This window comes from Podarcis pityusensis (genome assembly GCF_964106645.2).
Source record: "Podarcis pityusensis genome assembly, chromosome: 5".
Taxonomy (NCBI): domain Eukaryota; kingdom Metazoa; phylum Chordata; class Lepidosauria; order Squamata; family Lacertidae; genus Podarcis; species Podarcis pityusensis.
In genome coordinates this window covers 73,408,695-73,422,447 of record NC_138032.1, presented here as the reverse complement: position 1 = coordinate 73,422,447, position 13,753 = coordinate 73,408,695, and the positions used below count along the sequence as shown (strand labels likewise).

At 41.5% G+C, this 13,753-nt stretch overlaps 2 long non-coding RNA genes across 3 annotated transcripts in view; one reads left to right on the top strand and one right to left on the bottom strand.

Annotated features, from left to right (window-relative positions):
- The window catches only part of LOC308476927, an 808,687-nt gene that overhangs the window by 131,861 nt on the left and 663,073 nt on the right, over window positions 1-13,753 (top strand). The window lies entirely within an intron of this gene.
- LOC308476949 lies at window positions 3,910-7,990 on the bottom strand. The gene is made up of 3 exons (XR_013986261.1): window positions 7,584-7,990; window positions 5,644-5,692; window positions 3,910-5,545 (listed from the first exon to the last, which is right to left on the bottom strand). It is a non-coding gene; the product is annotated as an uncharacterized lncRNA (long non-coding RNA).

The following is a 13,753-nucleotide window of genomic DNA, read 5'->3' as shown; positions in this document are numbered from 1 at the left end:
AGTGTATCAGGGGAAGCAGCTCCGGCAGCAGAGAAGGGAGGGAGGTCGGAGCAAGCCACCCTCCCGGAAGGGGAGGGGAGTAGTGAAGGGAGTAGTGTAACTGTCAAAAGGAAGGTTAGAGGTTGGGCGCGCGCGCCAAGTTCAAATGTGGAGGCGCGCGGAAGTACAGGGAGCCCGGAGGAGGAGCCAGGTCCCAAAGCCCGCAGGAGGGGGGAAGAGCAATCTGGGGATTCCGCGTCAGGGGAATCCAGGAGGGGCGAAACCCTAGCGGGCAGGAAGACCCTGCGGAAAAGGAAAGAGAGGAAGAGGTGGAGCAGCGCAAGCCTCTTAAACTGGTGCAGGGGAGGGACTGACTCAGAGGGGACTTCAACGGTCTAAGCGTAGCAGACGTGGGGCTGCGCGCCTCGGATGTGAAGCAAACAATGAACTCCAATAAACACTTTTGTATATAAGAAGAACTTGGCGTTGGTCTTTTGTGAGCTGAGACCTGAGGCAGCCCTGACAACATGTTTTGCATGTAGTTCAACCCTCAACATATTTAATACCTGAGGCTCTGCAAGGCACTTCCAAACAAAGCAGACAGTAGTGGGTTGCATGACCTTAAGCGCAGGTATTTTTTACTGGGCTTACAAATGATACATTTAAGAGATCTCTCCATGCTCTTCAAATTCCTTACTTTTGGCTGAGAAGCTACAGAAACCCTTTGGCCACAATGGGACTACGTCAGAAAAATTGGTTGAATGGTCATACTTTAAAGGATGCCTTTATCTTAAATATTAGAACCATGGACTTTATAAGAGTTCTTTATTGAGAGAATATATACATGCAACCAAGGACACAAGCAACCAAATGTCTTCTGCCCCTACACCACTTTAAAGCTGGTGCAGCATGAATAATCTCACCAATAGCAGAGGATCCATCCATGCCATCTCCAGCTACATGGCTCACTGCTAGGAGACAGCTTGCTTTGTTTGTCTGTTGTCCAGTCCCAATGGATGGTTGCTTGATTCCATGCACATGTGAGCTGGCCCTTCAGTTCACCATCTGGCAAACTGAAACTATATTTCCTTGGAGAAGAGATGGATGCCCCTGGGATGAAGTCAGCATTTTCATTGGATAGCCTTGCCACCAAGGAGACCTCAGTGGATCTCAGAACACCATTCCATGCCAACATCTTTTAATAGTGCCTGTCAAAACTTTATGATCTTAATCGGATGCCATCCTTCAAGTCCTCCTTAGATGGGAGGTGAAAAGAGGTCCTTCTCAGTTGTGATGCCCTGTCTATGGAATGCCCTCCCTAGGGAGGGTCCCCTTTGTCCCCAGGCAAATATATTTGTATGCGCTTGGGTTCTTCCAGTATGTCGTTGAAGGTGGCTTTAACTGATGGTTTTATCTCTCTGCTGTGTTTCTGTGGTTCTCCTAATTTTATTGTACTTGATAAGTTTTTTGTAAGTTGCGCCTGAATTTTTTATAGACAGAAGGGCAGGATATAAATATTTTAGATAAATAAATAAAAACATGATACCCACTGCAGGAAGAAAGAAATGTGGTACAGGCTTGCTATTCCAAGCCCTTTCACTGGGAATTATTCCTCCATTGCTTCTTATGTCTTTTTCATTTAGTTTCTGTGCAACAAAGACTGAGCAACCCATCAGAAAGTTTGCCCATTCACTTTACGTGCTCTTTCAAAGCCTTGTTCTAAATGCAGATAGTCCTAGTTGCTTTCAGAAATGTTTTGAAAACTAATTAGCTAAGTTGGGGTGATGTGCAAAGCATTTAGAATTCCTGTTATCCCTTGAGTCTGATAAACCATGAAATCATGCATAAGTCACCAATTAAGCTCATCCAATGTTTAATGGGTAAAAGATCAGATATATTTGAACTTCATTCAAGCCAATTATGTTTCCCCCACAAACTGGTGCAGTGAAACTATTAATGGATCTTGACTTTGCCTTAGGCTTGAAGCTACCAATTTGTTCCTTTTTGCATGAAACTTCTTACTCAGTACATGTTACATTTTCTTGCTATTTAAATTATCTTGATCTGTCAGATGCTCCGAGAGAGAATGTTGCTTAATGTTCTGAGATGGCATATTAGTGCAGAAGGAATTTTGAATAAATTAATTGCACTCAGTAGTCACTACATGTGCAGAGCTTGTGGCCTACCAAGATGAGTGCAACCCACAAACCATATATGGGGTCCATCAAGGACTGAAAAAGTGGGTGGTGGGTGACAGGAAGCACCTAGCCACAATCCATGGCTGGTGAGATGCAATGCGCTCAGAGCGTCGGAAATAGTGCAAACTTGCCAAATTTATAATGTTGCTTTAATAAAGGAAATCACTTTAGTTTACTTACTTTCTGGATTCCTTTTCAGTTTTCTGTTTTAACTTCCTATAGCCTTGTGGCTGGCCTTTGACTGACTGTAGGTAGCCTTACAGTGAAAGCCTTACTCAGAAGCAAGCCCCATTGAGTTCAACTGGGACTTACTCCTAGGTAAACTGCTATAGGATTGCAGCCTTAGGGAAGCATAGAATCATTTTGAGAATATTAAGATGATGTTGTAGAGGAACTAATGGGTATGTAATTGGGAGCAGAAATTTGCATAAAAATTTGAAAATATATTTCAAAGCTTGGAAACATCAAAGCACATTCAAATGCCAAGCTATCAATGTGGATGTTCAGTGTTTTTTAAAAGAAAAATGAAAGACAGAAATGTATGAGTTTCAGTTTTAAGTTGACTAATTATATCAAATAATTTCAGACAAATGCAATACCTTCCCTTTTTCTATTTTTCCTGAATGTGGCTAATGTGCTTTTTCAATATATATGGTAAGGACAAAGTCCTCCTGTTTTTCTGAAAGCAATGGGCTTTAATGCTGCCCTTGACAATGTGATAAAGGTGATGCTCTGAGTTTTATTGCATTTTAACATATTTATTTATTCAAGCAGTGCTTTTCTTTCCTGGGGGGTACTCAAGGATACGTAGTACCAGTACCTTTTTTCTAGAAGAAAAGTACAGTATGCAAATATGTATATTTATAAACCTTGGGTGAAAGTACCATTTATTTTAGTGAATGCTTTATGGCCAAATGGTCTCCTTAATAAAAAATTTTCACAGTGTTCACAACAACATTGTTAACATTCCAGCAAACCAAACAGTGAAGAGTCAATTCATGTAATGAGTCATTTTCATGCAGCATATCTACAGCAATTTATTTTGAATGCCATTGAGGTCCATTAAAATCCCATTGATATTGATGGGAGAATGAAGCACATTTGGGGCCTTCTCCCTTTGAAAACAATAATTGCTTAGCATTGGGTCAATAATATATGCACGAGTATGAAAGTTGCAGTCCCACTACCTCGCCATTCCGAACAGAAGGAACAGAGCATTTGACAGCTCATGGAATCATTATGAAATTGCAGAAGAAGACCAAGTCCTTGCAAATTGTCCAACAAAATGCATATACCCCAAGTTCCTTGGCAACAGAAGTTTCAGTTAAGTGGGCATGCGGCGAGGAAGCCATGACAGATTGGTATAAAACCAACAGAAGTTTGTCATGCTGATATACCCTTATCACTGGTGTCACTACTCCTCGAGGCTGAATGAGTCAACTGGACCTTTCTGAGCTTTATAATTATTTATATTGGTTGCATATAAAATCAAAGCCAAGAGTCTGAGTAGCAAAAAAAGTACTGTTGTTGAGGAGAGGACAGGCCACACCCCCCAATATGGAGATCGATGCACTTTTTCTTCCCTTCCCTCAGCCATTTCCCACTGTTTACACTCCTGATGGCACATTCCAAAATAAAACTTAGAAGGAAGGTCACAGTGCTTTGGCAAAGATGCTCATAAATCAATAACTTTCCTTGGCGTCATCGTATCTTGTTCATTATGTCATTTGGCTTAGTAATTCACCTTGAAGAGTGTGCTAACTAGGCAATGGCACAGCCAGGTTCAGGTGAGCACAGGGCTGCAAGGAACACTGAAGCACAGAAAGAGATTGCTTGAGAGAAGGAGGGGGGAACAGTCCAAATGCAGGGTGTCCTGTTGATGGAAAATAGGTAGAAAATGCCATGGGTCTAGCCTGCTGTCATCTTTTTTGAGGCCCTATGCTGATAATGGCTTATATCTCATAAGGGTCATGTAACTCGGCTTCAGTAGGTTATTCACAGAATACAATGAACTTTTAAAAGAATTTATATAGCAACTTGCCCTCATAAGACATTTTAATCAATAGGACGTTGTAGTACTGATACCATCACTCTCTGTATCCTTGCTTCTGATATCCCCATTTCGTTAAAATGCATTCTTGATGTAAACATTAAAGCAGATCTGCACAATCTGTAATCACAGCCAGTCATTCAGTCATGATCTATCGCCCCTCCTCCTTGTTTTTACTGTCCCAGGCAGGCAGCAAAACGAGAAGAACAAGGTGGTAGGTAGATCAGTGCTGTGCAGGCGCAGCGGCTGGAGTTCCAGATTGACCATCAGTGGGCCCACACATTGCTGACTTCTCCACTGCACCCCTCCCTCCTGCTAAGTGGTAGCAATGCCACAGCTGCAGGGAGGACAGATGTGCACCCCACCTCTTCCCACCAACCACTTCGGGTGACGAGTGAGCTGTGGGGTGTTTTTTTTAAGGCATCACAAGTTGTAAAGGCAAGGATGGGCAACCTGCAGCCCTCCAGATGCTGTTGGATTCCAACTACCTTCATCCCTGACTGAGGTTGATGTGAGTTGGAGGCCATACTGGTTGAGGTTGATAGCAGCTGGAGTCCTTATGGAAGGCCGCAAGAAAGACGATCATTGTTGGCACCTGCCTGTTTTGTGTTTGGCTTATCTGAGTCTATCCTCTTGTCCTCTTTTCTTTTCTACAAGTTTTAAATAGAGCAGCTTTTCTTCTAAATTTATTCCTGCCAAACCCCCACAAGAGCACATGTGCTTTTTCTAAGAAATAAGCCGAACTATTGTCTGAAACTATTTCACCATGCCTAAACCTGCGGTGGAGTTTGGCTCCCATGTATTACAGAATCAGCTTTATCCTGAAAGCAGGTGGGCTGGTGGTACTTGAGTGAACATTTTCATTAGCCTGCATTGTAGCACATGCTCTGAGAAGATTTTCATAGTTTTCGCAATGCTTGGGAAAACATGCTTTATGGCTGAAGCCAGCATATGTGTATATAGCTGCAACCACACAAGGATTTTCCTGATACGATGACACCATGCTGTTTTTAAGTTGCTACCATGTATGTGTGTATATATAAGACAGGACAGGCCAGTAAGGTGGCATGGATTGTTGCCCTTTGAGCTTCATAACAGCAGTTTCCTGGCACTTTTAAATGTACATCCCCATTCCCACATATGGCAGCGATCAGAGTGCCCAGCTTAAGACTGGGAACAAACATCCTGGGTCAAATCCCATTCAGCTATGAATCTCACTAGGACATCTTGGGTTAGTCAGTCTTTATCCCTATAATTTGGCTTGCAGGACTGTTGTGAGAATGAGAGGGGGGAGGAACTTGTAAGACGCTCTAAGCCCCTAGGATAAAAACAGATGTAAAAGAATTAATCATCAAGAGGTGTCAGAATTCACCATAAAAGCCTCCCTTGTTCTCTTAGAACGACAATGGCACCCACCTGAGAGGTGCCAGAACTGAGTTCTGGTGAGTTCCAACTGAAAAAAGCCCTAAGAATAAGAATAAGAATAATACATATTTTTTAGATGAACAATTAGTTGGATCATAGTGACCATCTATGTGTTTTATAGTGAAGATAAATGGCTAATTCATCCAAGCTTTCTCCAAAAGGCTGGTAGAATTACACTTATTATTACGATGATCTTATTGATCTTATTGAAATAACTTTGAAATGGAAGTGGAAGGGAAAAGGTTGAAAAGAAAGCCAAATCTGGAAAGTACTATCGGTTCTTACGTCTCTCTTAATCTGCAGAAAGTTATATAGAATTGTACTCAAGTCAACACAGAGTTTTGCTTCTTAATTTCAATTTAAATGTTGGTAGCAGTAGTAAGATATTTTCCAGAGGCAAAATGCCTTACAGTGCAGAAGATAATGGCTTCCACTGCAGTTTTCCAAGTGCCTTTTTCATGAATATATTGCATCCTACTGGTTTCATGCAATAGTGTGAGATGGTAGCATTTCTACTTTGAGTGGACTTGATTAATCACAGCAGAAAGTCTAATTCTATGTGTCATACTCCGACAGATCTATTATTGCACAGAGAATAGGTGACATCGTATCTCTCATCATTTTCCGAGCCACACACCAGACCCAGGACAAGTTCACAAAACAGGTCCCATTCTTCATGGACACACACTGTATAATGAAATATTTTATATTTAATTTTGAAAATGGTACAGATAGATCTTATCACTTTATAAGTTTAATTTTATAAAGTGAGCACTTCCCCCTCCTCCACCTTGGCAATGATTTTGTTTAACCTTGTCTTGCTGGTCACCTATACCACAAGGATTTAAGTATACAGTATAAGGAATGAAGCTTCTGTTCACAGCAAGTCCATTTGCTCTGGGAGTGGCAGTGTCATATTGTAACTAAGAACTTGCCTGAGTATGCTCTTTCCCCTCTGCGCTTCAAGTCCTTTTTCCTTTTTGTGTTGCATCTTTTGGACTGTAGGACTGAGGGTAGGCACTGTCTTATTTTTCATCTTTGTGAGCTGCTCTGGGAGACTTTTTAACCGAAGAGTGGGCTAAAAGTGCTTTGAATGACTGAAGCTAAGCAATGCTCTATTACATTATAAAGCATGCTGAAATCTAGAAATACAATACATAGACCGAGTGCTTTTTTCTGGGGATACACAGAGGTATGCATACCCCTAAACATTTTGTGAATCTTTGTACTTTTGTCCATTTACTGTATTTATTTTTCCTGTTTTGAACAATAACATGGTGATTTTCTTGAGTTAAAATGAGACTACACCTAAACATTTTTTTAGGGGAAAAAAAGCACTTCATAGATCAGCCATAATTGCAGTCTTTCTTCACTAGGCTGTGGCTAATTCGCAACAATAACTCAGCTAACAATGAATTGAATCAGTAACAGATGTTGTTTCACCACCTCTCTGTCTCTTACTCTCTGAAATCCACATCATTACAAATACGCAGGGCTAGGCTGGGGGTGTTCATATAGGGCTGGTTAACATATGTAGCAAACCATATGTGATCCCCACCCGAAAGAGAAAGGACTTCTTCAAGACTCTGGCCAAACTCATGTGGAAGTGTTCTTCTGATAAACTATTACAACATCAGCATTGATCAGTGGCTTGTGGTCAGTGGACTAGGGGGACTAGGCTAGTCTCCTAAAGATTCCCAGTAAATTAGAGTAGGGAGAGAGGTATGATTCTCCAAGGGGGCCCAAGAGCTCTTCTGCCACTTTCCCAAAAGCCCAGCTTTGAGAAGGAGGCGTGATGCTCACATACGTTTCCTCCCTGCAATCACTGGCACCTCTGGCCCTAATTTTTCGCCTATGGAAAATGTCACCACATGCCACAGGCATAAATAATGTACCCCCCCCCAAAAGCTAGTCTAAAATGCAGGTTTTACCTTGGAAGAAGGCCATGTTGATTCTTAAGAGGAGGGTCCATAGTTCAGTATTTCCAGGTCTAGTCCTTGGGAAATAGGAAATCGCAGCTGGCAGCCACTTCAATCATCTCTTAAGCCTCTCCAACCCTCTCCTAGCTTCATATGCTTATATCCTCAGCAGCTCTGATCTCTGTGATGGCAGTGGCACTTCTTGGCATCACCATTAACAACTGTTCCTTTCCTACTCCAAGTAAACTTGCTATATCACAAATTCTCTCTCACTCCTCACCTTTCATTGCCCGCCCTCAAGTGAATCAAACGGATTCTAACTGCCTTAGAATGCTGCTAACAACCTCTCCTCCTCATTCCAAAGGCTAGGCCATTGCAACAGGAGCAGGCATTTCACCCCAAACTGCCTTCCAGACTGTTGATTGTCTTGCATCCTATATCAAGAGTGCAAGATTAGGGTTGCCATATTTCAAAAAGTGAAAATCTGGACACAAAAGTTGTTGAGCGTTTTTGGCAAAGTTGCTCTTCCTTGTGATGCTCACTATAATCTGGATAGCTAAGAGTCGAACGTGACTAAACAATGAAGACAATTGTTTTTCCTCGTTGTGATCATCTGCTCTTGCCTAGGGATGAAGATAAATAAATCTGCTGTTTTCAGCTTTTCAGCTTTTCTCCATTTCTCATGTTTCTGAATTCAGTTCCATATCCATGTCAGTTTGTGGGGATTTTTAATGAAAATTTGTGCATGTTTTTATGTGCAACTTGGTGTGCAGTTTTTCCTAATAGAGTGTACACATTGTTTGCAAGCCATATCCCTCAATAGAATGTGTTTTGATAAGATGTTTCCACTAAAGACATTGTTGAGGGTACTTTTCTCTATCATCTGCATACTTTTACATTTTTTTGGTTGGAAAGCTTGCATCACAACATTCACAGATGTGCAGATTTTGAAAGGTAGCTGCATTTTAGCTCACACATTGGCCCAGGAATGACAAGTTAGATAGGCTCACATTAAAGTGCAAACAGAACAAATTGCTCACCCATCCTTACTCATAGCTATCATCTGAAGAAACACAAGATTAACATGCAAAAAACATCTTAGGAAATGTAATTATCTCTCCAAAGAAATTTCTTGATTCTGAAAGAGTAATACCACAGCAAGTGTCAAAAATTATAACAAACTACATTTGAGTGTAATTCAAAACACATGATGCAGGGGTGAGGGGTGGTGATAACCTAGTGTGAAAGATAACAACATGACTTAGGGTGCTTCTTTAACCTCACTTACCCAGGAGTAAATCCCATTGAATTAAGTGGGACGTACCACTGAGTAGACATGGTTGGGCTTGCAGCCTTAGATCACTCCATATATGCATGGGGGTGGGAAAAGAAAATGCATTCTTTATACCATTCAGCAATGAATATTACTTCTAGAATTTTAGTTACCTATGGAACTTCCTGATATAGATATAAAACAGCCTTTCATCTATTGCATTTTGGTGGCAATCATCATGATGATTTGCTGAGTTTTTGAGTAACATTAAAAAATAATAATGAACAGATTGCTTCCAGTCAGTGGCCATATGGCAATGCACAAATGAGTAAGTGAAGATTTTGAGCTCTCTTGCTCTTTCTCCCTCTTATCAGCCCCTTAAAGAAAAGGGAAAGGGGTGTGTGTGGAGCTTTTAGAATGTAAAATACATGTCTGCCTCTTCTACTGCTTGAACAATTGGTGGGCAAAACACTGGTAATAATGGTTTGAAATGTCTGGTTGTAACCTAGGTCAGCCTTTGACCTTTAATCAATTGGAGCCCTATAATTTCCTGTTATGTGCCAAGCAGTAACTCTTTACAAAAGAAGGCCTTTATTCCCGCTGGGTCCATCTTACAAGGTGTGTGTGTGTGTGTGGCTTTATTTGACAGTTCTGACAACTTTTGAATCCCCAAGTTGTCCCCAATGCATTTCAAAAGTGTACCATCTGATCACCTGAAGAAATTCTGACAGGTTGCAAAAGCACATCACTGCGAGATGGTTGTAGAACTTCATAAGCCCAACTCTACAGCACATTCATACCCATTTCTTTTCTAAAAAGTTAATATGGTTTATTTTATAAGCAGTTTGTAGCTGTTACAATATTGTCTTCTTTTTAAAAAATAACATTGAAGCAAATTACGTAAATTAGTTGCTTTAGTAACCAGTTGTAATATCTGGATTCATTAATAACCCATTCATAACCAGTTGTATCTTATATTGAGGAATAGAAATGTTTCCCAACCCCCTGCAAAGTAGGAATGTCAACAAACAGTTCCCCATCCAATTTGAAACCATACTGGACTCTGCTTAGCTTTCAAGACATGCTAGCAGTTTTATTGCTGCAGCAAAAGAGGATGTTGCTCTATTGCCTTACCCGAATATCTACCAGTTCATCCATGATCCAGGTGTTTGATTTTCTGCTTATCATAATCATATTATACTTCACACAATATTTCACAGATTATCCCCCCCCCCCCATATTATGCAGGATTTCACTAGAACCAACCTCTGAGCATTGGTGACGGCTATTTTCTACATACTATATTCACTTGCTATGCAATAGTCTGTTCTTTACACACAGCAAGGCTTACTATTTGGATAGGCTCTTAACAAAGGAAGGGGAAGAGAGGCAGTATGTTGTCATTTGGTGTTTAAATGGCCAAGCAAGAACCTACAGCCACAGTCTGGACTTGGTGATTGCATGCTTTTAAAAGCATATTTTTGTTTGTTCGCTTTGATCAAAGGTACAGTGGTACCTCAGTTTACGAACTTAATCCATTTCGGAAGTCCGTTCTTAAACCAAAGCCGTTCTTAAACCGAGGTGCACTTTCTCTAATGAGGTCTCCTGCCACTGGTGCCCTTCCACCTTTCAGCTTCCATTTGTAAACTGCGGTAAAGTTCGCTAAGACTAATTCTAGTTTTGCAGAGTTTGTAAATCAAATAGTTAGTTAACAGGGCTGTTCTGAAACCAAGGTACCTATGTACACTAAAAAAACCTGTAATTGTCTATAATACATTATAGCTCAACACTTCAAGCTCAACTTCCCTGCAGCATAGGGAATACCATGCTTTCTTCTAAAGGATGCTGTATATTTTAATCCCATACATGTTTATTCAGCAGTAAATCCCATTGATTTCAGTGTGCCTTACTCCAGAATCAGAGGGCATAGGATTGCCCTGTTCATGTATATGCACTGCATGCACGTGCATGTGCTCTGGAATCAAGCTGTCTGTCCCCATGCAGAAGTTTTACTTTTGGAGACCTAGGGATGAGAATGGAAACACCAAGAATGGCAACCCTGGTCCACTTATGCAAAAACTAATACAGTGGTACCTCGGGTTAAGAATTTGTTCTGGAGGTCCGTTCTTAACCTGAAACCATTCTTAACCGGAGGTACTACTTTAGCTAATGGGGCCTCGTGCTGCCGCCACCGTGCAATTTCTGTTCTTATCCTGAAGCAAAGTTCTTACCCCGAGGTACTATTTCTGGCTATTTCTGGTTACAGGTCTGTAACCTGAAGCATCTGTAACCCGAGGTACCACTGTACAGTTTATAACAGGACACCCCAAACAGAGTCCTCAGCAAAATAAGGACATTGTTATGTCTAGGAGAAGCACCAGAGAACAGGGCCGATCCCTGATGCATAAGGATGTTTGAAGGGCATACATAGAAAGCTGTTAAAATGTTTCTTTTTGGGACAAAATAATAGTGCCTTCAGAAAGGCCAACAGGAATGGTGGAGTTCCAGAACATCAGGAAGTTCACAAGTTCCCCATCCATGGTTAACTTTAAGTGAAAAGAGCCAAGAGAAAATTCTCTGCTGTATTCATGAGTGGTGAAATTGGGCGAATGAGATTTCATTGAATATTCAACATGGAGGGGAGCAAAATCCTCTTAACGGTTTCTTGGGAGTGGAGCTCACCAAACAGCTTATACCCCCTATTCTTATTTTGTTGCTACTCATGCAAATGGCAGCAGCATTCCTGACCATCACTCTGCCCACCCTGCCCATAATTCTCCTAACCTTCTAGAGCATTGGTGTGGGGAGGTAGAAATAGTGGTTGCCACAAAAAAAGCGCAGATTTTTCTTTTTGCAAAATTGGGTGTGGGGAGAAAATATCTAAAACATCTCCCAAAAACTCTCCTCTGAAAAATTTCAGATTACCTCTAAACTCCCCTTTTCTCCTGCTCTTGTTACTATGCTGCAGCAGCTATGGTTGCTTATTCAGTCTACCTACCTGTTAAACCATCACGTTAAAATGAGGCGAGTGCTTGCCCCACAGTGGGTAACAGAGGCTGTCAAATGGGACAGCACTTAGTCTCTGTTGACTTTGCTGATCTCTGATGCCAGTTACAGTCTCAGTCGTTTCTGTGTGCACAGCTCCTGCACTTTGAAGCTTAGAGAGATGTCTTTGCTGAATGCGTCGTCTGCAGCTGTTGCAGGAGAGAGCAGCAGGAATACTAATAAAACCTTAAACAATAAAGCCGCCACTTCTTTTTGAGCATGCACTACAAGAAGCCTGCAGATTTAGAGAACGAAAGCAAACAGCCTGGTCCTGAAGGCAGCTTACTTGTGAGCTGCACTTAAATGCCTCCTTTTTGCAAAAATCCCACTGCTGTGCATCTATGGCAGTAAAAGCCCTCGACTTTGCTGAAGCGGTTTGGGGAGCTGCTGCAAGACTCTTGAGAAGTCCCAGCATTTGCATTCTCAACAACAGCTGTCCAACAGAGGCTGTGCTAACTCCAAGTGCATCAGCACCCAAAGCAGCTTGACAAGAAGTAGATCCAATTTATCTGGCAGTGAAGAGATGGCTCCAATTCAACCTTCCAAAATAGTTACATTTTCTCAGCAAAGAAGGAAATTAAATCTTGTCAGAGCATGGCAGAGAAGATGTGGAGCTGCTGCTCCAGAAATGTATTTTTTTTTTTAAGGCAACCAAGTTAGCTTTGTACCAATATGCTATGCTTAAGAATAGAATACCATGGTCTGAGTATGTCTGCAAATCCACAGATTGGCCCAGAAATGGTCTTGATAAAAAGAGGGAACCTCTATGTTTAGAAGCAGTTTCCCTGACCTGAAAAGGATTCTAGAATGGTTTTCTAAAATGCATTTTCATGGACTTTTTATGCAGAGTCTCAGGGGAAAAAAATCACAGTTCAAACTCCACAGACAAAATATTTATATCACATAAAGTAAGGTAAAGGTAAAGGGACCCCTGACCATTAGGTCCAGTTGTGACCGACTCTGGGGTTGTGGCACTCATCTCGCTTTATAGGCCGAGGGAGCCAGCGTACAAGCTTCCAGGTCATGTGGCCAGCATGACTAAGCCAATTCTGGAGAACCAGAGCAGCGCACGGAAACGCCGTTTACCTTCCCGCCGGAGTGATGCCTATTTATCTACTTGCACTTTGAAGTGCTTTCGAACTGCTAGGTGGGCAAGAGCAGAGACTGAGCAACAGGAGCTCACCCCGTCGCAGGGGTTCAAACTGCCGACCTTCTGATCAGCAAGTCCTAGGCTCTGTGGTTTAACCCACAGCGCCACCTGCGTCCCTATATCACATAAAGTACTGTGCTATTAAAAGATATCAGTTCATACATTCAGATGACAGTCACCAGGTGTCCTGTAATCAAATACAGAGAAATGGAAGTTAAACATACACTTTTGCAAACTAGTCCTATGCCATCCTTCATCAGTCCAGATCAGTGGTACCTGCTGCTCCTTAAATCTGTTTGGTATGAGAAGCAATACTTCCTAAAGCAGCATGTTTAAAATACTGTAGCTTCTATAGCAAAAAACAGCCACTCTTTCTTAGGAAAACGTGTCTTAAACAATAGTTCCATCAAGCCAAGCAGGTCATTGCATTTAAACACATCACATTAGTAGTTTGCAATTAAAATGCAGTGACATCCCAGAAGAATCTTGGTCCTTGCTGAAGAAGAAGGGACAGAAGGAAGAATGGTGAGAACATGAGATCACCCCCTTCAGGATTAATTAATTTGCCAGAAGCTGACAAATGTATTTCTGAAACAGCTGAAGGCAAGTGTTAATTGGAGACTTATCTTTCCTACTTTGAAGAAAGTTTCAGTCCAAACTAAAATTGGTTTATTTCTGTTTTCAACTTCAGTTCCTTAAGTTGTAGTGGAGTTG